This window comes from Peromyscus maniculatus, chromosome 18 (assembly GCF_049852395.1).
Source record: "Peromyscus maniculatus bairdii isolate BWxNUB_F1_BW_parent chromosome 18, HU_Pman_BW_mat_3.1, whole genome shotgun sequence".
Classification (NCBI taxonomy): Eukaryota; Metazoa; Chordata; class Mammalia; order Rodentia; family Cricetidae; genus Peromyscus; species Peromyscus maniculatus.
In genome coordinates, this window is record NC_134869.1 from 5,825,041 (window position 1) to 5,847,111 (window position 22,071).

The 22,071-nt window shown below is 41.6% G+C and overlaps 2 long non-coding RNA genes across 2 annotated transcripts in view; one reads left to right on the forward strand and one right to left on the reverse strand.

Moving 5' to 3' along the window:
* LOC143269376 (uncharacterized) overlaps positions 1-7,946 on the reverse strand; it is an 81,305-nt gene extending 73,359 nt beyond the window's left edge. Inside the window, exon 1 of the long non-coding RNA XR_013045785.1 lies at positions 7,635-7,946. This is a non-coding gene — a long non-coding RNA (uncharacterized LOC143269376). The remainder of the gene's footprint in view (positions 1-7,634) is intronic.
* Positions 7,858-18,917, forward strand: LOC143269375 (uncharacterized). The gene is made up of 5 exons (XR_013045784.1): positions 7,858-8,297; positions 8,892-9,054; positions 11,734-11,915; positions 16,087-16,202; positions 17,638-18,917. It is a non-coding gene; the product is annotated as an uncharacterized LOC143269375 (long non-coding RNA).
* The last annotated feature ends 3,154 nt before the right edge of the window (positions 18,918-22,071 follow it).

Sequence of the window (22,071 nt, forward strand, 5' to 3'; positions counted from 1 at the left end):
GGATATCCAAAAGCAATACAAGCCTAGGCAGGGACTTCGTCCAATACATCCAACTCGGTGGAGGCTGGAGGAAGTGCCCACCTGTCTGCAAGCTCAGTTTTTAAAGGGAAAAGTCACAAGGTTACATCATTTAGGGGTGCTAGTACAGGTACAATCCTGATTGGCTCGCTTCTAGGGACTTCTAGAAATTACTTCTAAGGGAGTGGTTGACCGCCACCATTTCTCATTGGCTGCCCTCAGGTGGGGGCATTTCTGTGGTCAGTTACACTGGAAACCAGGGAGAGGACATTCCATAGTCTGGCAGGCATTACCTCGTGACTATCTTGTGACTCTGTACTTTTACACTTCCTGGTTTCTGGAATCTGAACTGACTGGTTTCAGTAACTAATGGCCTATTCCCAAAAGGAGAAATCTTAGGCCTTAATTTTAGGGTGAAAGCATTTTGGTCTTATTTCTAAGATGGCTCATTTTGGTCTCACAATTCTAGCTGCTTTTTATAAAATATATTTTCATACATTTTAATTGAAGTGTATTACATCATTTTCCCACTTCCTTTGTCCTCTGTTTACTACTTCACAAATTCTTCCTTCCTAATTTCTTCCTTGTTAAGCTTGCGTGATTAAGTAAGCACAGATATATACATAAAACCTGCTGAGTCCACTTCTTTTGGTTGTGTGTATATGGTTTCAGAGCTGAACACACAGCATTGGATAAGCAGTTAGGGAGCTTATCCTTACCTGACGTCAATTCTCTCACCTGCAGGAATATTCTCCTTTTTAATGAGCATCAGAAATCTGCCCCAAAGTGACCTAGGCTGCCTTAGTCAGGAAACTTCACCAAGAATAGAAAACCTGGGGTATCAATACCTCAGCTAACACTTGCTGGAGCTATGGCCCTGTAGCTCTGGAGCTGCAGGGAAAATTATGGACATGGCCATGAACCAGTCACAGACTCCTTTGGTACTAAGGGCCTTTCCCTAAACTCAACTGACCATGTTCACCTTAGATGACTTTGAAATCATGAAATTTCTGCCTCCAATTTCTAAATACCACGATTAGAGGTCTATGCCACAATACCTGTCCCAGGCAGCTTCAACTTCACTTCACGAGTCATTAGAATGACAGAAGCAGTGAGATGAACAGTTATACTTAACCATATTCAAAATCAAATATTTCTTTGAACCTGGGTTTCATCATCTGAAGAGTAAGGACAGAACCCTATCCTACTCTCTTGATTAGTTATAATGGAATGAATGATAAATTAACACAATATTGCTCATAGTTGGAAGACAGTGGACTTTAAAGCAGGAGGGCCAAATTTGATGGGAGACTACTTCTGCTACTGAAGTTAGGGCTAGAGCCTGCACCCTTGCTATGGTAACCAGCCAGGCTCAGCCACTCATCTTTATTAAGCCATATAAGGAAACCAAGTAATCCAATTGTGATGTGCCCACATATAATGTAGGCACTCTGGAAGAAAAATAGGCAGATCTCTCTGATGTCCTAAGACAGTTAAATCTATACAGTGAGTCCCAGAGGAGACAAGGGTTTATGCTAATACTGTTCTTTAAAACAGAAAGAGGAAATGGAGAAAGAAAGAAAGAAAAAAAGAAAGGAAGAAAAAGAAAGAAAGAAAGAAAGAAAGAAAGAAAGAAAGAAAGAAAGAAAGAAAGAAAGAAAGAAAGAGAAAGAAGAAAAGAATCAAAAAGAAAGAACACATTATTAATGAACAATGATAACATGATAGTGATTCAGTTTCACTAATTTGGCAATGAAGATTTAGGAAACAAATCCATGATTGAGGTCTTAAGTGGTTTAGATAGAAGACAAAAAATTAAAAAAGGAGTAATCTAATGAAGTCATATAACGAATTTTCTTGTCTCTAAAACCTTCTCTCATTTTCAGGTCCTGTCTCTGCAGCCATGTGGTCAGATAGGGAGTAAATGTTTCTTCAGTAGAGATATTTTCATCCTGAGGATTCAGTCTTTTCCCACAATGAGATTCCCAGGGAAATTACAAGTTCATGGGGTTCACTGTTATACTAGTTGTTAGTCAAAGAAAGTGATATAAATGACTCTTAAGAATGTGCTTATTTCTGCCATGCACACAGATTACAGTGATGTCAGGGTGGGGACTGAGGCCCATTAAGGTCCAAGAAGGTATGCAAAGTGGGGGCTCCAGGGTATTGTCACGGGCAAGTACATGTAGTTGTAAAAAAATGAAAGAATAGAAGATCTGGAGGTGGCTAACCCACTACAGATGTGTGGATAAAGACAGCACAGTAGGACCCAACTTGTCCTCAGTTACACTGCATTGCCCTCTGAGCATTTGATCTTTTGGCTTTTATACCCAAAGGTCCCTCCCTAAAAATCTCTCTATACTTCACAGCTTTTTATAAATGCCTGAGTGCCCCACTCTTAGAGTGACTTCTGTTTTAGTCTCAGGATCTCCTGACAACCTGGATGTCATCTGAAGTCACAACAAAAAAGGTTCCTAACTCAAGGTTTTGTGGACATCAGGGAAGCAGATTATGATGTCCTTCAGACAGATCAGTTTTCATGCCTGCATGTTCTTTTTGTCTCCATACACGAGGTATAAACTCCAGCAAGAGAATTCATGACATATACCCTTGTCAGCTTGCATTGCTGCTCATTTCTGACACTGGCAATAAACTCAGTCTTGTGGCTTTGGTCAATGCTGCAGGCCGCAGGAATAACATAAGAACTCAGCTGATTATGGCAAAGTCACTACCTGGAGGAATCAGGGAATTCCTCCAGAGGAAGCCAAATCCCAAGGAGTTTTTGTGTTACTTGGCTTGTTATATATCAGCTGTCTTCTGTTATGAAAATCATGTGTGCCTTCATAGTTTTTCCAATTGACTTTCCCCTAAGAAGGACTAACAGTGTAGACTGATCACTCTCTGGACATACACATTCCAGGTATTTGGAGAACAACCTCAGGAAAGGCTTTCTCTGGAATCAGATTATCTATCTCCCTTGGCCACTTTCAAGGACTACAGGAAACACCACCCAGGTGGGCGCCCATTGGTTAGTCCCAGGTGGACTAACAATGGTAACAGCCCACGTGCAAGTCTCCTGATTTACGGTAAATTCCACAAGGGGACACTGCCTAGGAGAGGTGGACGTTAATAGCTTTACACAATTTAACTCGGACCCTCCCTTTATATTCCAAGACTTTCAGGAGGCAGGGAGAAGAGAGAAGAGAATGGAAGAACTAGATGGGTAAGAACTTGAGAGGAACAAACTGAGATGGGGAAGAAGTAGATTGAAGGGCTACAGGAGAGTACTAGAGGAATGAGATGGAAGATGAGGAAGAGCCAGATGAGAGAGAAGGAGACGGGAGAGGAGATGATATGGGAAGGAACAAGATGGATGAGAACCTAGAAGGGGCAGAACTAGATGAAGGATTTAAGATAGAACTTAGAGGGGATCGCAGACAAGTGTAGAGAGAAATCAGGCTAAAGATGATCTAAATATGAGAGCAGAATATAAGCTTATAACTGTCACAGAATAATAAAGTATATGGACTAAGGAGTTTTGTGTACATAGCTTCACTTCTTTTCATCAAAGATTAATTATTAGCTGGTTGTAGATTCTTCCCAGACCCTGGGAGGGGACTATCGAGGGGCTGTACCCTCATAGTCCCCGATAGGTCAAGTGTTCATCCACTTTTCAAAGACTTGTAATGTAATGTCAGTTCCACTCCTGATCATTTTGTAATCTTCCCTCATTATGTGGATATTTAGGCTTGGAAAGTTATTTAAGCATTCAGTCTAAGGGAAACAATGATATTATCAGCTTATGTCTCATCTGGATAATTAGGACTGAGGTAAGGATAAATTCAGGATCATCCATTCACTTCTTACTGCTGTAATGAAATGTTCATGTGGCTGAATAGATCACTCAACACCAACGAGCATTGGCTCCTCATTCATAGGAGCCTGACTTTGATTCCCAACAACCAAGAGACAGCTCACAACTGACTGTAACTACAGGCACTGGGAAACTAAAACTCTTCTGACTGCTACCAATACTTGACATGCAACTGATATACATACTGGCAAAACTTACCACCGAAACTAAATTTAATCCATTTTAAGGATAACATATACATGAAGAAAACATTTTTTAAAAATATGGACTCACATATATATCTGTCTTTTCAACATTTACATATCTGGTTATCTAGAAGGCCAGAAGATTGCATTAGATCTCCTGGACCTGGAAATACAAGTAGTTCTTAGTCATCTGATATAGGTGTTAGGAACCATAATTGGAGAGTGAAGAAGAACAGTAATATTGAGCAAACTCTCCAGCTCCCAAATATGTCATTAAAATGTCAATGCTGAAAATGTACCATTATTTCTTCTATCATTAAAATGCCAATGATCAAAATGCATCATTATTTCTTCTGTCTTTTGTCACTTGAAGGTGATGAAAGTCCCCACTAGATGTTTTCAAAGAATTCAATGGCTTTCTATATTTCTGTAAAGGGACTCTCCACATTGTGTCATATTTTCATTGTCAACAAAGTTCCCTTAATGTGAGTAAAAAAAGATAATAAAAGTGTTGGTTGAAACCAGTCAGAGTCCAGTCAGATTATATTAGGATAAGTACCATTACTTGAGATTACTTTTTGTTTGTGGAAGTTTTTGGAGACGTGATATCTCTACATATCCCTGGTTGTCTTGAAATTCACTATGTGGGTGAAGCTACCTCAAAATAAGAGAGTGGCATGCTACTATCTTCCAAGTGCTGTGATTACAGGCATGCAAATCTAAGCCAAACAGAGATTTGTTTTTAAAATGACCTATCTTTGAATCAGAGAATTAAATCTTAAGTAAGATTAAAAATGGAATCAGTAATGCTTTGATGAACCATAATAATTCTTGAAATTCTATAATAATAATTTAAACTAGAAAGTCATTTCATATGTCCTTAATAATTGGGTTAACTTCTTTGCTTTTTTGATTTCATCAATTTAAAAATGTTTGAACTGTGTTTATGTGTACATCATTTTTCCATTATGTGTATGTGGCAGTGAGAGGACAGCTTATACATGTCTGTTATCTACTTGCCCTATGAAAGTTCTAGAAATGAAATCCAGGGAATCATTTGGATGCCAGTGACCTCAATGGCAATTGATTGGGTATTTAAATTATTTATGTATGTGCTGGTATGTAAGTGCGCATATGCCATACCACTAGTGTAGAAATAGGAGAAAAATTTGTAGTAGTGACATGGGTTTCCTAGAGATTGAACTCAGGACATCATGATTAACAGCAACCATGTTTACTCACAAAAACTATTCTCTGACATTCATTTGTTGTTCTGAGAAAGTATTATGAACAAATGTTAAGTCCTGATAATAAACTAAATCATTTCACCTGCAATAATGACAAAAACAAAAACAAAGACAGCAGTATAACATTTTCATATATGAATAAGATTTATTATTCAATTTCTCCTATATTCTATTATATTTCAATGAAAACCTATTTGCAACATGAAAAGACAATATTTTACTGATTTAATGTATCAGCTGATCTTATTTGAGCATCAATGAGACTGCTCTGTTAGAAATGTCTGTGTTGTGCAAATCTTTGACCTAATCTTGATCACCATATGAAGATGGACAAAAGTAGACCCCATAAAATTGTCTTCTATTCTCTACATTTCTAACATGGCTTACATTACACAACACACACACACACACACACACACACATGCATGCACACATGCACGCACGCAAGCATGAACTCACACCAGAAAACATTTTAATGTAAACCTCAGGGCTATTGCATTATGTGGCATCACTGGATAATTCCCTTAGAAGACAAGACTTCAAGATGAAGTGCCAAATGGATAAAAGATGAAGACATGAAGATCCATGCAACTTCAAATAATATATATATATGTATATACATATATATGCAAAGTATATCAAATTATATTGAGAAATATACAGTTGATTACTGATTAACTTAAATTATTACATCTGTTTCAAATTGATGAAAATGTTTCTTTGGATATGTACATGAATTATTTAAAGTTTTTTATATTCTCTATTAAGTATTTTAACATTCTCATTAAAATGTTTTCACAAAAAAGTCATCATTGGAAGTATATCATATACCCCAGGATTGTACTCAGGAGATTGATATACAAGGATCATAAATTCAAATGTATCCATGATTAATTACTGACATTCAAGCAGGCTGGATAACAAATAACATTCTAAGGGCATTTGTGAAAAAAATATATGAAAAATAAAACCAGGAACAAAAATCCACCACCCTTTCACAGACTAATGGTAGCCCTATATAAGTTTGTGAAATAGATCTATAGAGTTTCTTTAAGAATATAAGCTTGCAGACCACATGAGAAAAGGAAGAAACAAAGTGCTAGAGAGGCCCACAGAAATCCACAAAGATACCCCCATGAAAGACTGCTGGCAATGGCCGAGAGACAGCCGGGACTGACCTACTCTGGTGATGGGATGGCCAAACACCCTAATAGTTGTGCCAGAAACCCCATCCAAGGACTGAGGAATCTGGATGCAGATATCCACAGCTAGGCCCTGGGTGGAGCACTGGGAGTCTAATTAGTGAGAAAGAGGAGGCTTTATATGAGCGAGAATTGTTGAAACCAAGGTTGGATAAAGCACAGGGACAAATAGCCAAACGAATGGAAACACATGAACTACGAACCAAAGGCTGAGGGGCCCCCAACTGGATCAGGCCCTCTGAATGGGTGAGACAGTTGATTGGCTTGGTCTCTTTGGGAGGCATTTGGGCAGTGGTACCAGTTCCTGGGCTCGCTGCATGAGATGGCTGTTTGAGGCCTGGGACTTATACAGGGACGCTTGTCTCGGTCTGGGAGGAGGGGACTGGACCTGCCTGGACTGAGTCTATCGGGTCAATCTCAGTCCTCGGGGGTGGCCCTGATCTGGAGGTGGTGGGAGTGGGGGGTGGGCTGAGGGGAAGGGGAGGGGGGCAGGAAGGGGGAGAACAGGGGAGTCTGTGGCTGTTGTGTAGAGCTGAATAGTATTGTAAAATAAAAGAAAAAAATAAAAATAAAAAAATACAAACAAAGTTTTCACCAATAAAAAAAGATAAATTAGATATGAAACCTTAGACTCACAAATATAGGATAAATAGAATATTTTCTTTGAATTTACCAAATATAGACTAGATATTGCAACTGTTATTCTTGCTTTACAATTGTTCGATTATATGTAATTTTACTATGTTAAAGTTAAAAACTTTCTTTTTATTTAGATAGAAAAAGGGAAAAGCTGTAGGATAATGCTGTTTTACACTGAGTTGCTGCTCTCTCAGTAGCCAGTCATCTTTACTCTACCTTGATTCCAGGACTGGAATATCACTCTTCCTATATCTGTTCTTTGTGTCTGAGGGCTCAACTGTAGATGTCCTGTCCTTAGATATTTTCAGTCATACCTTTCAATAGTTGATAACACCTTTGCTAAAATCATGATAGATAGAATGTATTCTGATGAAGCCTTTAGCAAAAGTTTCCTCATTACCTATGTGACTTATCATTGCTCTGACAGGACCGATGTAATCCTCCACCATCCCCATACATTGTAACTGACCTGTGGTTCTTCTCTGATGTGCTTGTTCACCTTGTGGAACTGATCTTCCATTCCCATTATCCTGATCCAATTTCTTAGCATCCTTTATTTCTTATCTTGTTAGTGATCTTCAGGATGAGAAGAGCCATTCCTGGGCAGTGTTTGGAAAATGGGTCTTTCCACACATGGTTAACTACTGAATTAGAATGAACTAGATTCTATTGAATCAGAGAGATACCTGGATTGGAAGGAGGAGATGCTAGAGACCTTCCCCTGTTTCTAAGGGAAGGCTGCTAAGAAAGGGTAGCTTGGCTTTTGGTGAATTGGGTAAGAGTTGGTTATCAGATAGGTAATGACATTGGCAGTGACCCTAACAATCTCTTCTTTGGAAATTCTGTTGTATCCTGGAGAGCCCTTGGCATCCTTTGTGAAATCACCAGTGTTGTGGCAATGCCTACTGTCCTGAGGTATTCATTAAGTGCTTATAGGGTTCACCAATCAACATGTTGGCAAGACTGAGCACATTGATTGGCAGAGGAAGCCCAGGTTTTCTAAAAAGGAGTTGAGTCTACAACTGGAACTTCCAGTAATAGGTTTCAGTGGCTATCATCATCTGAAGCAATGAGCCTGTGCTGCTTATCTGGGTTCCTAAAGAGCAGATCCGAAGTGGAGGAATTCTGATAGGTAGTTGGCAGAAGGGCAGGAATGGTCAAAGATGAAGCTGCTGTGCTGGGACCTTGATCAGTTCACTCTGAGTGGCAAAGAATGCCAAAGGGGGTACAGAATCACTAATAAGGTATCAGAGTAGGATATTGCTGCACTTTATTCTCAGTAGATTTCTGTAGGTTTCATGGATATCTGATATATATACCAGGGAAGAAAACTTCCCATACATGTACTCAGGTCTGAGATATTCAGTTGCTTTTAGTCCTGCACACCGGTTACCAGGACTGGGAGGTGCAAAGTACCAGGCAGTCCAGAACTCTCTTATATCACATCAGGTATCTGCTGAAAATTCCAAACAAATATGTGTGGCCTTGCTTATGTCTTTCAGGGACAGTGGGATTGCAGTAGGGTCTGAGGTGTATATCTAGTCATAGTGATTGGAGACAGACACATGACACAGGGGACCCCAGTTTAAAGATAGATGCTCTGATTTTTGAGGGCTTCACTGGGTGCCATGCATTTCCTCTCCCTCAGGCCTCCTCTTGGGACTCCACGTGATCTCTTGGCCCTATGCCATTCATCTGTACAAATTCACTGTTTATGTACCTACAGGGACTACTAGGAAGGCATCATGCACACCTATCTTCCTCAATGAGCAGGATCAGCAGCTGAACCAGGTGGATAAACTGATGCTTCAGCTACAGATGATGACCAATGAGAGGAATGAACTGCTTGAATTCCTGGCCCTTTATAACAACAATGAGTTGAACAACAGGTATTCATCATGCCCTTTTCTCTGGTGACTGACTTGGCCGTACTGTGTCCTGAGTGCATCTGAGAAGCAGAACTGAAGCCTGTGGGGGTGAGATAGGACACAGGCTGTACTGATTCCTACCAAATGAAAAACCGAGCCTGTGGCCTGAATCACTATCTACAGAGAGGGGCAGTAGGGTGTAATATGCATTTCAAGAGGCATTGACAGGCATTGGCTTTTATGAGATGCTTGGTGCTCCTAGTTGAGTGTTTATATTTGACTAGATATTTACTTTGCTTGTTGCTTTGGGAGCATCTGTGTGCCTGGAATGCCTGGAGATCATCCATGCTCTTTTCTGGTTTTGTTCCTTATACTGTGAGGAAATGCCACCTACCTGCATTTCTCTGACTTCCTAACTGTGTGTGGGTTTATGTGTGTGGAGTGCTCTCTAAGGGGCCCAAACATTGCAAACATGGCAGTGGCAGGTTTTGCCCTTTTCACTTCCTTCTCCCTTGATAAACCATTAGATTACATTACTAAATTTAGTCCGCAAACTTCATTCCCTTTTGTGGACACTGACTGATTCTTGAAACTAAACACCAAAGTCCAATAATCAAAATTCATTACTTGGCTACACTGGCTAACCTGTTCAATCAGATCTCAACAACTCACCCTAGCACAGACTTAACCTTTCTACTTAAAAACCCACTGCTGAGAAAAGCCTGCTGCTTGCTGTCTGGCTTTGCCTGATCCAGAGGCAGGTTCCGAATGTCATGCTTGCCCTGTTGGGTAATAAATCTCTTTGTGCTGAGGATTGGGTGTCTGAGTGTGTTCTGTACTGTCTCTGAGAGGCTCCCTCACACTGTGTGTGTGTGTGTGTGTGTGTGTGTGTGTGTGTGTGTGTGTGTGTTTGTGTGTGTGTGTGTCCTTCCAGATTCTGTGAGTCAGAGATTGACAGTAGGCCTGAGAATATGCCCTTCTCAAAGATTTCAGGTGATATAAGTGCTGAGGCCAGGAAGCCCCACATTGGGCATCACTGCTCTCAGCTTTGTACTCACCCTGGTCCCTCATTGGAATCCTCTTGGTAGTTTATAAAGCCATCCCCATGTAGTGCCTCCTCCATAGTAACACTGATTATGTGTCCTGGGTATCCTTGTAAGGAGAAAGAATCTCTGTTCTCAAGACAGTGGAAGTGTCATTGCAGATTTCAGATAGACCTGGATCTGTGGCACAGACTCTTAGGACCTCCTTAGACAGCTAGTCTACCTGTCCAGGCATACTGAGGGAGATCATGTAGCTCTGTCTTCCTCCCTATTGACACCCAGCCTTTCCTGGCCCTGAGGCAGTGAGGCAAGTCTAATGCACATCAAGAGTTCTACTACGTAGAATTTGTGGTGTGACATCCAGTGGGATAGTGTAGTACAAAACAGAACCTTAACTCATGTGGTCCCTGAGGCCTGTATTCATGGGGTTCTTTGCTCCTGGGGCCATGCCCTACCACAGGTTAAATTCTGAGCTGGAGATGCTGAAAATACAGCATAAGAAGTAGATGTCAGATGCAAAGAAATTCCCCAAGGAGATTAGTGAGGTCTCCTGCAAGTGCAAGGAGCTGAGTGAGAAGACCAACTCCTACTGGTGAATGCCTAATTTAGGTGGGACCCCAGAAATTGGTAAGGACTGTTTCTGGTAGTCTGAAGTTTCTCCAGTCCTGCCTGACCCAGCTGTCAAGAGGAACCTGTCCCACCTGCCTCCTGCAGTCAAATGGTCCCAAATAAACACACAGAGGCTTATATTACTTACAAACTGTATGGCCACTGGCTTAAGTTTCTTGCTAGCTAGCTCTATCACCTTAAATTAACCCATTTCTAATAAATCTATATTTTTCCACATGGCTGCTGCATTGCCAGGCTGCTGGCATGTTGCTCCATGGGTGGCAGCTCACATCTCCTCCACACCTGACTTTCTTCTCTGTCTCTCCTGGATTTTTCTGCCTGTCTCCATCCTGCCTTGCCATAGGCCAAAGCAGCTTATTTATTAATCAATGGGAGCAACACATAATCACAGCATAAAAAAGAAATTCCACAGCAGCTTCTCCCCTTCTTCACCTTTGAACAAAGGTGGGCTGTGGTTCTAGCCTGTTTACCTCTTAGCAAGCAGCCTGACTTATAGCTCTTGGACTTGTGCCTCCTAAACTGGGTTCTACTAAGAGTGAAGAGTCTGAGATCCCTCCCAACTTCAACTGTCAACTTCTGAGGCTTGTAGAGAGAAAACATGGTTTGCACCATGAATGTTTTCTGTGGCTCTGGCAGGAGATTACAGAGCTGGTTTCTATGGGACACATAGATGGAATGGATTCCCATTGGGTCCTTTGTCCCCCTCAGAGTATGATTTCCCTCTACCTGCCCATGTTTTCCCAATTCTGTGAACAGTTAAGCACCAGGGTTTGTGTTGGGGACATAGGGGATACAGTTCTCAGATGATCATGGATCCCATTTGCTGTGAGGGTATTCAGAAATAGTTTAAGTCTTTCTGAAATTATTCTCTAGATTTAGTCTGCACCTGAGTGATGCAGGCATGGCAAATGTGGGTTTCAGTCCAAAGATCTTGGTGATGGGGACATGGGACCTTGCAGGGATGGTAGTATTAGGAGGCAGGAATGGCAGATGGAGGTGGAGATCATCATTTTTGGTGATATTTCAGCACCCTCTACAGTCAGTTACTGAGGGAATGGACTCAACTGAAGGAAAGAGTGTGCATGTTGAAAGAGGACAACAGAAAGCTGCAAGGGGAGCAGATTTTACTACGAGTCCTGTGAGGAGGCAAGGAGGCTCTGTGAGGAGGCCCATGAGAAGATCTATGACCTCTGGAAGAAGCAGCAGCAGGTAGGTTGAAGCAGCAGGGCCAAGCTGCCCACCTGTCTAACCATGCACACACGCATACACACACCCATGTTACCATCTCCTCACTTATGCAACTGACCCATCCCATGTAATAGTTCATTTCTGTGATCATTCACAAGTCTTTCTGAGGAGTTAGCCTCTTGGAAGGCATTACATGACTGATAAGAAAACCCTACTGCTCTGCTAGAAGCTATAATCCATCAAGGGAGATGAGTAAATCACATGTCACTCACTGATATGTTACTATGGAAGGAGCGGTGTTATGATATGAGCCACATAAGGAGTAGCACAGAGATCTCAGTGAGTGGGGTCAAGGGTCTGGGTCTCACTTGCTTGGTAGAGGTTGTGGTGGTATTGTGTTCCCCAAAATATTGTGTACCTTAATAAACTTATCTGGGGTCAGAGAACAGAAAAGCCACTAGTTAGGCAATGATAGCACACGCCTTTAATCCTAGCATTCCAGAGGTAGAAATCTCTCTGGATCTCTGTGAGTTCAAGGCCACATTGGAAACAGCCAGGCATGGTGACTCACACCTTTAATCCCAGAAAGTGAGCCTTTAATCCTAGGGAGTGATGGTAGAAAGCAGAAAGGTATATAAGGCATAAGGACCAGAAACTAGAAGCATTTGCCAGGTTAAGCATTTGGCTGGTTAAGCATTTGACTAGTTAAGCATGTGGCTGGTTAAGCATTCAGCTGGGTAAGCTTTCAGGCTTTGAAGCAGCAGTTCAGCTGAGAGCAATTGGGATGAAAACACAGATGCTTCCAGTCTGAGGAAACAGGACCAGCTGAGGAATTGGCAAGGTGAGATAGCTGTGGCTTGTGCTGTCTCTCTGACCTTCCAGTATTCACCCCAATAACTGGCCTCAGGTTTGATTTTATCAATAAGAACTTTTAAGATTCCTACTACAAGAGGTCATATGAGATCAGAGGCAGACACAACATGGAAGGAGAAATGCCCCCTTTAAAAGCCAAATGACTGGGTCTCATGGATATTTTATTGGTGTCATATGGCATTTTACCCTCTTGTTCCCAGACTGCCATGGTGTTGTCTTTACCTGGCCAAGCTCTTGTTTAACATTGACAGAACCCTAAGTAACAGCTTGTCAATAGTGTTGGCTGTGAGTGACATTGGCCAGGTCACCCATCCTGGATCTTACACTCAGAAGCTCACTGGATGACTAGGGATGTTTCATGAGCACATGACAGGAGATTGTCAGGGTGGCAGATTTGAGATTTTAAGAGAATAATTTTCTCCAACTGAATCAACATAGCCTGCAGAAGCACACAGCATATTTCCCCAGGCATGTTTAGTCTCAAAACAATGGAAAGCAGAATTGTGGGTCTCACTTGAAACAGCTAGTGTGAGGAGTCTCAATTCAACTGGTAATATCCTCATTCAGTGTGATGTCCACTTCATTGCATTCTGTTCTCATAAGATTTCATTGGTGTGTGTGTGTGTGTGTGTGTGTGTGTGTGTGTTTTGTGTGTGTGTGTGTGCGCGCGCGCGCGCGTGCGTGCGTGCATATGTGTGTGTGTGTGTGTGTGTGTGTGTGTGTTGTATGCATGCCTGAGGATGCGTACATTTGTGGGTTTTTTGGAAGGCCAGATGATAGCATCAAGTGTCCTCTGTTGCTTTCTTTTTTATTCCCTTCAGCCTTAGTCTCTCACTGAGCCTGAGATTTTTTGTTCTGTCTAAGCTGGAGAGCCACAGATCTTTGGATCTCCTGACTCCTCAGGAGACTTCCTGTCTTTTTCTGTCTCATCTCATTGCTATATGATTCATTTGGTCATTTGGTCAGAAAGAAAATTGACTTGTTGGATTCTCTTAATTTTCGCACATTTTGATTACTTTGGGATTAATGAGTTTTGTAATAAATAAGAAAAATCAAACAATGGAGCATTTAGAAATATAAAGTACACTTCTTTTTGTTCACAGCATAGAGGTAACTTCCCAGGAAATGTCTGGTTTGTCTTACTGGCTTCACAACAATCTTAGGACAGATTCCTCCTCATAATTGTATAGAGCTCTGCATTTTCAGAAAGTGCTGTAGGTGACCTAAGTCACCTCCTAGTGACTAACCTAGGCTGTTTTCATATAATATGCCCTGTAATCTGGTAAAAAAGTTATTGGGTAATGACAATGGGTGAATACCATTCTCTGGTGCTATCAATGTCTCATGTGGAGGAGTCTGGGTAGGTTTAGTGAGTAGACTATGATGTGTCAACTTGGATCAACTTGGGCTTTAGGTCCAGCCCTCTTCCATGGGCACTTGGTCTTGTGTGGTCAAGCTCAGGTGTGCAGAGGTTGTTACTTATCTGCATGATCAATGAGTTGGGTGGTAAAAACTTCTTTGCATGGGGTCATCTTTAAGAATGATGGAGACAGATTTAAATGAGAAGGTATTGTGCCTAATCTGGTTAGTAAAACTTTGCATCAGTCAAAGAAGAGATGGAGCTGCCCATCACTCTGCATGTCCACACAGCTAACTATAACAAAAGACAAAAATTGATGCAAGCCAAACATTTTTCATGTATTTGTAGAGGCAGAACTACTTATCTGCAAAGAAATCCTTTGGAGAAAAACAAAGTAATGGGGTACAAGAAAGTGAGAAAGAGGCTACTGAGAGGCAGGAAAGGCTGTCTGAGGGTTTGTGTCCTTCTCTGCCCTGGGTGAATGGTGGCTGACCACTGATGACTTCCCTGCATCCTGTTTTGTTCTTCTCCTCATTGCCTGTTGCCATTTTCCTTTCACCTTTGCCTCACTTGGTTCAGCTAACCTTGTCCTTGGAGCTTGGCCTGGACTTTATTCCCTGAGAAATTCTGAACTGCAGAGGTGCTTGTGACTGCATCTCAGCCCAGCAGAAGTCCCACAGCTATGCTGAGGTGTGAGAAGAGGCTGTCTCAGTGCACCCCCTTAGACTCACCATACTCTAAAGCACCCACTCCATGTTGTGTCTGCAGCACTCAGAAACTGCTTTTATTCCAAATTTCTTCATACTGAGTTAAAATTTGCCTGATGGAAGGTTGGCATAAATGAGGACTATCAGACATTGCCAGTAGTGTAAAATGGTGCATCCCTGTGACAAGCTATGTACAATTATTCAGAATGTTGAACTGCCGACTTCGGATGGACCATTGATTCAGAATGTAAATTAGGTGTCCACGGAGGATGTTGGGGACAACAGGGTTACAGCAGGACTCCTCAGAAAACCCCAGGTAGAAACTATTCAGATGCCTTTCATTGATGAGGGAAAATGTACAATGTGGTCCATGGAATATTGTGAAGCATGGAATATTATATGCAATTATTTGGCCATGAGTTAGTCAACCTTCTGTTACTCAAAGAAATACCTGACACAGTCATCTTACTTGGAGGAAAGGTTAACATAGACTCATGATTTTAGAGATTTTCTAGTTTTCAGATGATTTGTTTTAGGCCTAAATTGAGGCAACCTGTGGTTTAGAGAGCTTCTTTAGGAGGAAGCTGCCCTGCTTGGAGGAACTGAGAAGAATTGAGAGAGACCAAAGGGCTGGTCCACTGCCATCCAGTGGTCCAGTGCTGGGGAACTAAGCCCTCAATTAACAGATTGGGGAACTTGCTAGGACAGCTTGGATTACTGGTCAGGAACCCAGGGGTTCACCTGTCTGTTTATAGGTATACAAGGCAAGCACTACATTGATGGATCTGCCTACTGAGTTCTTCTCCCAGATCACCAAGCATGCATGTGTTATACACACACACAGGCAGGCAGAACACCAACACATAAAAAGTAAAAATTAAATGAAAAATTATCAAAACAGAGTAAAAGTACACAACCTTCTCCACATCCTGGTGTTCAGAGCATCCTGTTTTCCTGCCTCTGGGCTAGAATAAAGGTAGAGAAGGTGTGGGTTAATGAAAGGTCACTTTCTTCTCCATGGTATCCCAGGTGATCTGGTCTTACAATAGTGTTATCTGGGAAATTAAACATGTATGCAATATGTGTGCTTGTATGTGTGCATCCATGTACATGTGTGTGTTCAAGTATGTGTATGTGAGTGTGTGTGTGTGTGTGTGTGTGTGTGTGTGTGTGTGTGTGTGTGCATGCATGTGTCTATATGTACAGGAGTTCAGGAAACCCTCTCCTAAAAACACACTCTTCTAATGAACAGGAACATCAAAGACTTGAGGAAGATCTTCAGTCCCTGATGAAGCAGAAGGAGCAGCTCACCCGGCAAAGGGACTTGGCAGTAAAGATGCAACATCACTTCACTGTATCCCAGATGAGGTAGGAGCACAGGATTCCAGAAGCAGGGGGATCTAAGTGGGTCCACTGTAGCTGGATCTCTGTCCTCCTTGAGTTTCTGTTCAATTGGAAAAGCTCTCAGCCACAGCCAGGAAGAGAACACCTCAGAGTGTCATTGCTGACTCAGTCAATAAGAACTCTGTCCAGGAAGCAATATGCTTTCCTCTTGGTCTTATGGAGATTGTGTTCTCTTCTTCCCTTCTGAGACCTCTAGTATTATCTGAGAATCTCATCTCTTAAATTAGATCTCCCCACAAATATTCCCATGGTAGCCAAAAACCTAGAGGGGGATCATCAATTGTGAAGGAAAGTGTGTCCTCCTGCAACTTTATTTTTAACCAGGAACATCACATTTAGAGATAAGTGTCTACCCTTTGGCAGATTTGCATACAGAGTGAGATCCAGGACATGCACCAAAGATACACAGAGAAACCCTGTCTCAAAGAAAAAACAAAAACAAAACAACAACAACAAAAACCCAAAAAAACAAAACAAAAAACAAAGATGGGTCTTTAATTACAAAATCTTTGAGAAAAATTCCTCATGGGTGTATCCAAATCTTGGGTTTGTCAGTTTGACTATTAAGGATATCCATCGGGAGCAGCTTAGTCTGATCAGTGTTAGTGGGTTCTGTCTCAAGGAGCAATTGTTCTCAATTGGCGCTGGGTAGGCTTAAGGCTCCAGTGGTTGTTTGGTTCACAGGGCCTGGGTTTTGTTTTGGTTTTTTTTTGTTTGTTTGTTTTTTGTTTTTTGGTGAGGGAGAAGGGAAAGGTAGCTGTCTGGTCCCTGGAGCTCTGATGGCTGGGGCCTCGGGGCTAGAGACCTGGTCTGCCAGTCTGGAGATGTAGCTTTACCTGTTCCCAGTCAGTGTAGGGTGGGCTTATGATTCTGGTGATCTGGCTGGGTGGCTGGTCGGCCCCTTCTCTTGCATTCTCAGTTCGCATTTTGCTTGCTTGCCAACTCCTCAGCTGATCTTGTTTTCTCAGACCGAAGGCTGAAGGCTGAGGGCTTCTGAAACCTCTCCCGAATGGGTCTCAGCAGAACAGGTTGATCAGTAGGGCAATCTCACCAACACCTCCAAATTGTTGGGCTTTGCAGGATCAGCAGCTGGGCCCAGGGTTGGCCTCAGGCAGAATGTTCAGGTCTGTTCTGATCACATCCCACAGAGACAGCTCCTTCCCCAAGGGCTGGGCTTTGTTTTGTTTTGTTTTTTCAAGACAGGGTTTCTCTGTGTAGCTTTAGAGTCTGTGCTGGAACTCGTTTGTAGACCAGGCTGGCCTCTAATTTACAGAGATCCCACCAGTATTTCTTCTATGATATCTCCATGCAACCATCTATCATTCAGGGGTTGGAGACGGAGCTCAGTTGATAGAGTGCTAGCCTAAGCATACAGGAAGCCCATGTTTTTGTTTGTTAGGACAAGATCTCATGAAGTATGAAGCTTTGCCTCCACACCCCTCCCCCAGAATGCTCTGCCTCACCAAGAAACAATTAGAGCTGGCCACCTATGGACTGGAACCTCAGAAAACTGGGAGCCAAAGATAAATCCCTGCCCTTTGAAGTTGGTTGTTGGGTCTTTGTCACAGTGATGACTGGCTAATGGCCAGAGTTTGGAGGATCTTCACTAATTATATAGTAGGTTTTGGTTTTACCTAATCACTGGACAAGCTTTAGTGAAACATTTCATTATCAGGATAAGAATTTATACTGTATCAAGCTGATGAATGAAAATGCTGGCCATACTTTCAGGGGGGGAGGCTAAAATCTTTTTAGATTATGGATTAACCTATAGAAAAATGTCTGCCATAAATCAGTGAAGGGGAAGATGAATAGGAATCTCACTTACACAACTTAAGTAAACATAGCTCTCTGAACAGATGAAGATAGGTTTCTTCTGTATCCCAGAATCTAATCAATATTTATATGTATAATTCAGCTATCATTTGGCTAAAAGGGCTTATTAGGAAATGTTATCCTTTATACTATTTTCTACAGAAAAAATATTTTACTGTTTAAAATAATCTTGGACTTTTAAATTATAACCTGTTTTTATGTTCAGGCTATCTGAGTACTATTTCTCCTTCAGTTGTACATAAAATGTTTTTACATTAAAAAAGGGACAAATACTATAGAATGGTATTGCATGAAATATACAGAATATAAAATTCATACAGACAGAAAGATTAGATGTTATCTCAAGACAGAGAAGAAAGGAAAATAGAGCAATGATTTCCTAAGTACAGAATCTCTGTTTTGTGTGATGGAAAAACCCCACAAATGGACAGTAGTATCAGTACATAATATCATGAATGTAATAAATCAACACAATTAATGTAATTAATGAATATCATAAATATAATTATTGAATGAATACTTCGAATGTAATCAATGAATACCACAAATATAATTAATATCATGAGTGTAATTTAAAAATAAATTAAAAAACAAAAACAAACAAATAAATAAAACAATAAAAATCTATCCATCACAATAGACAAGACAAATAAAAGGAGAAAGTTTTCTTACCTGCAGGAGGCAAGAGGAGCATGGGAATTATTTCCAAAACAATACTTTTCCTAAGCAAAGGAAGGATGTAGATTTTCCTGAGGGACTCTGGACATGTTCATTTAGAGTTCTCTATCTTCCTAGGCAGGCTCAGTTAACAAATCCATTTCTAAACATGATCACAATGTAAAAGCAGAGACATCAGGGGGCATTCTTGCCTGAAAGTCATACAGAAACATATGTAAATTATGAAAATGATAGAAAGATATGCCTCTGGCATGTTTATCTTGCACCACAAGGTCTTAGCTGAAATCAAGGAAATGACACTGTGAAAGTAGACTGCTTTGGAGTCTATGCTAACTGTCAATTTTTTTACTTTTCTAAAGCTTTATTGGGAGAGAAAGAGAGAGACAGTGGGGGGGGGGAGACCATGCAGAGGGGGAAGAATCGCTACCTGTCAATCTTGATGTTTGATCTAAAAGTTAACTGTATCAATGTGACAATTCTCACAGATACAAAAGATGGAGAATACAAATACAGAAAACATCAAGGAAAAGTCACCTAATAACACTGTATACTCTGCTCCTTGATGAATGTTTATGATGATCTCTATTAACCTCAGAACAAAGCTGCTTTTGCCTCTCAGAAGGCTGGCTCTGTAGAAGGCCACAGCTGCTTCCATGCAAGACTAGAGGATTTCATTTTAACTAGCCCTAACTGCTGTCTGTCTCATGGCTGTGGCATCACAGTAGAGAATTCAATTCTTTCAGTTTTCTAACTTTAAAAAAAAATTTAGTTATACAGTGTTTTGCCTGTATGTGTCTGTGGAAAGTACCTGCAGAGGCCAGAAGAAGTCAGGAGATGTCTGTGACTAGAGTTACAGCAAGGGTTAGCTACCATGTGGAACCTGGGAATGGAACATGTGTCCTCTGTAAAAGACTCAGTGCTCTTAGTTGCTGAGCCATCTATCTAGTCCCTCTTTATTTAAAATTTATTTCTGAGTGGTGGCAGAGGTAGACAGATCTGTGGCAGAGGCAGGCTGAGCGGTGGCAGAGATGCGGTCATAATAAAGACCAGAAACTGAACTATTACACACTGAAGAGTAAAAACAAGGAGAATAAGAATATGGAACAGGGATGCCTTTAACCCCAGCACCTGGGGAAGGAGCCATCTCCATGGGACACAACCAGAAAGGATACAAACACTCAGTCTGAGACCAACTCAGGGCCCAGCTGCAGATCCTATAAAACACAAAAACTTGGAAGTGTTGGTGAGATTACCCTACTAAATAATCTGTTCAGCTGAGATACATTTGGGGGAGGATTCAGAATCCTACAGTCTATCGTCTGAGGAAACAAAACAGCTGAGGAGTTGACAAATGAATAAAATATGACCCGAGAACACAAAAGAAGGTGTCACCCAGCCACCAAACCAGATCACCAGAATCATAAGCCTACACTACACTGACTGGGAACAGGTAAGCCTCCATCTCCAGACCGGTAGATCAGGTCTCTAGCCCCTAGGGCCTACCCATCAGAGTCCCAGGGAAAAGACAGCTACCTTTCCCTGCTCCCCCACCAAAAAAAAAAAAAAAAACACTCCTGAGGCCCGGCAGCGGTCCGCAGAGGTAGATGGGCCCGGTAGCAGTGACAAGCAGAGGCAGGTAGACCCGCGGCGGCAGCCGGCAGAGAAATACAGGCCCAGTGGTGGTTGGCAGGGATATACAGGCCCAGCAGCGGCCCGCAGAGGTAGACAGGCACTGCAGTGGGCGACAAGCAGAGGCAGCTAGGCCATAGGCAGCAGCCAGCAGAGACATACAGGCCCGGCAGTGGCCCGCAGAGGAAGACGGGCCTGGCAGAGGCAGGCAGGCCCGGAGTGGAGGCAGGCAGGCAGCACACAGTCACAATAAAGACCAGAAACAGAGCTATTACCCTCTGAAGAGCTAGTGAAAACAAACTCTTAATCAAAAGCTTGGAACAGGGACACCTCTAACCCCAACACCTAGGGAAGAAGCTATCTCCGTGGGATGGAACCAGAACAAATCTGAACACTCCATCTGAGGACAACCCAGGGCCCAGCTGCTGATCCTGCAAAACCCAACAACTTGGAGTACCCCACTCAGCTGAAATCCATCCAGGAGAGGATTCAGATGCCTACAGTTTGAAGTCTGAAGAAACAAGATCAGATGAGGAGTTGACGAATGAACAAAATGTGACCTGGGACCACAGAAGAAGGCACTGCAGAGCCACCAAACCAGATCACCAGAATCATAAGTATATACTTCACCGACTGAGATCAGCTGCCCCTGAGGAACAGCCCAATAGCACCAATTTAACCAAGAAATCCTACTGAACCAAGACTAAAAATTAGAACAAGGGAGGCAATCTCAGACAGAGACACCACCTGCACCGAGCAGAGGAAGAGATGAGTAGACGCCAGTGCAAAAATACAAGCAACAACCTATATGGCAACATCAGAACCTAGTGATTCTACACCTGCAAGACCTGAACAAACCAAGACAGAAGAAACAGAAGAAATCAACCCTAAAAATGACTTTAAGAAGATGATAGAGGCCCTTAAAGAAGAAATAAAACATTCCCTTAAAGAGGAAATAAAAAATTCTCTTAAAGAGGAAATGAAAAACTCCATTAAGGAGGAAATAAAAAAAACTCCCTTAAAGAAATGGAAGAAAAAAACGAACAAAAAATAGGGAGAAATCAAAGAAAGCCAAGAAAAAACAAATAAACAGATGAAAGAAACATTCCAAGATCTGAAAAATGAATTTGAGACAATAAAGAAAACACATTCTAAGGGAATGCTGGAAATAGAAATCCTGACTAAACGAACAGGAACTACAGAAACAAGCATAACCAACCGATTGCAAGAGATGGAACAGAGAATCTCTGACACTGAAGACACAATAGAGAAAATAGATTTTTCCGCCAAAGAAAACACTAAAGACAAAAAAGTTGCAACACAAAACATCCAGGAAATTTGGGACATCATGAAAAGACCAAACCTAAGAATAATAGGGATAGAAGAAAGAGAAGAAGACCAACTCAAAGGCACAGAAAATATATTCAACAAAATCACAGAAGAAAACTTTTCTAACCTAAAGAAAGAAATAGCTATGAAGATGCAAGAAGCTTACAGCACACTGAATAGGCTGGATCCAAAAAAAAAAAAGTCCCCTCGCCACATAATAATCAAAACACTAAACACACAGAACAAAGAAAAGATATTAAGAGCCACAAAGGAAAAAGACCAAGTAACATATAAAGGCAAACCCATCAGAATAACACTAGACTTCTCAATAGAGACAATGAAAGCTAGAAGATCATGGACA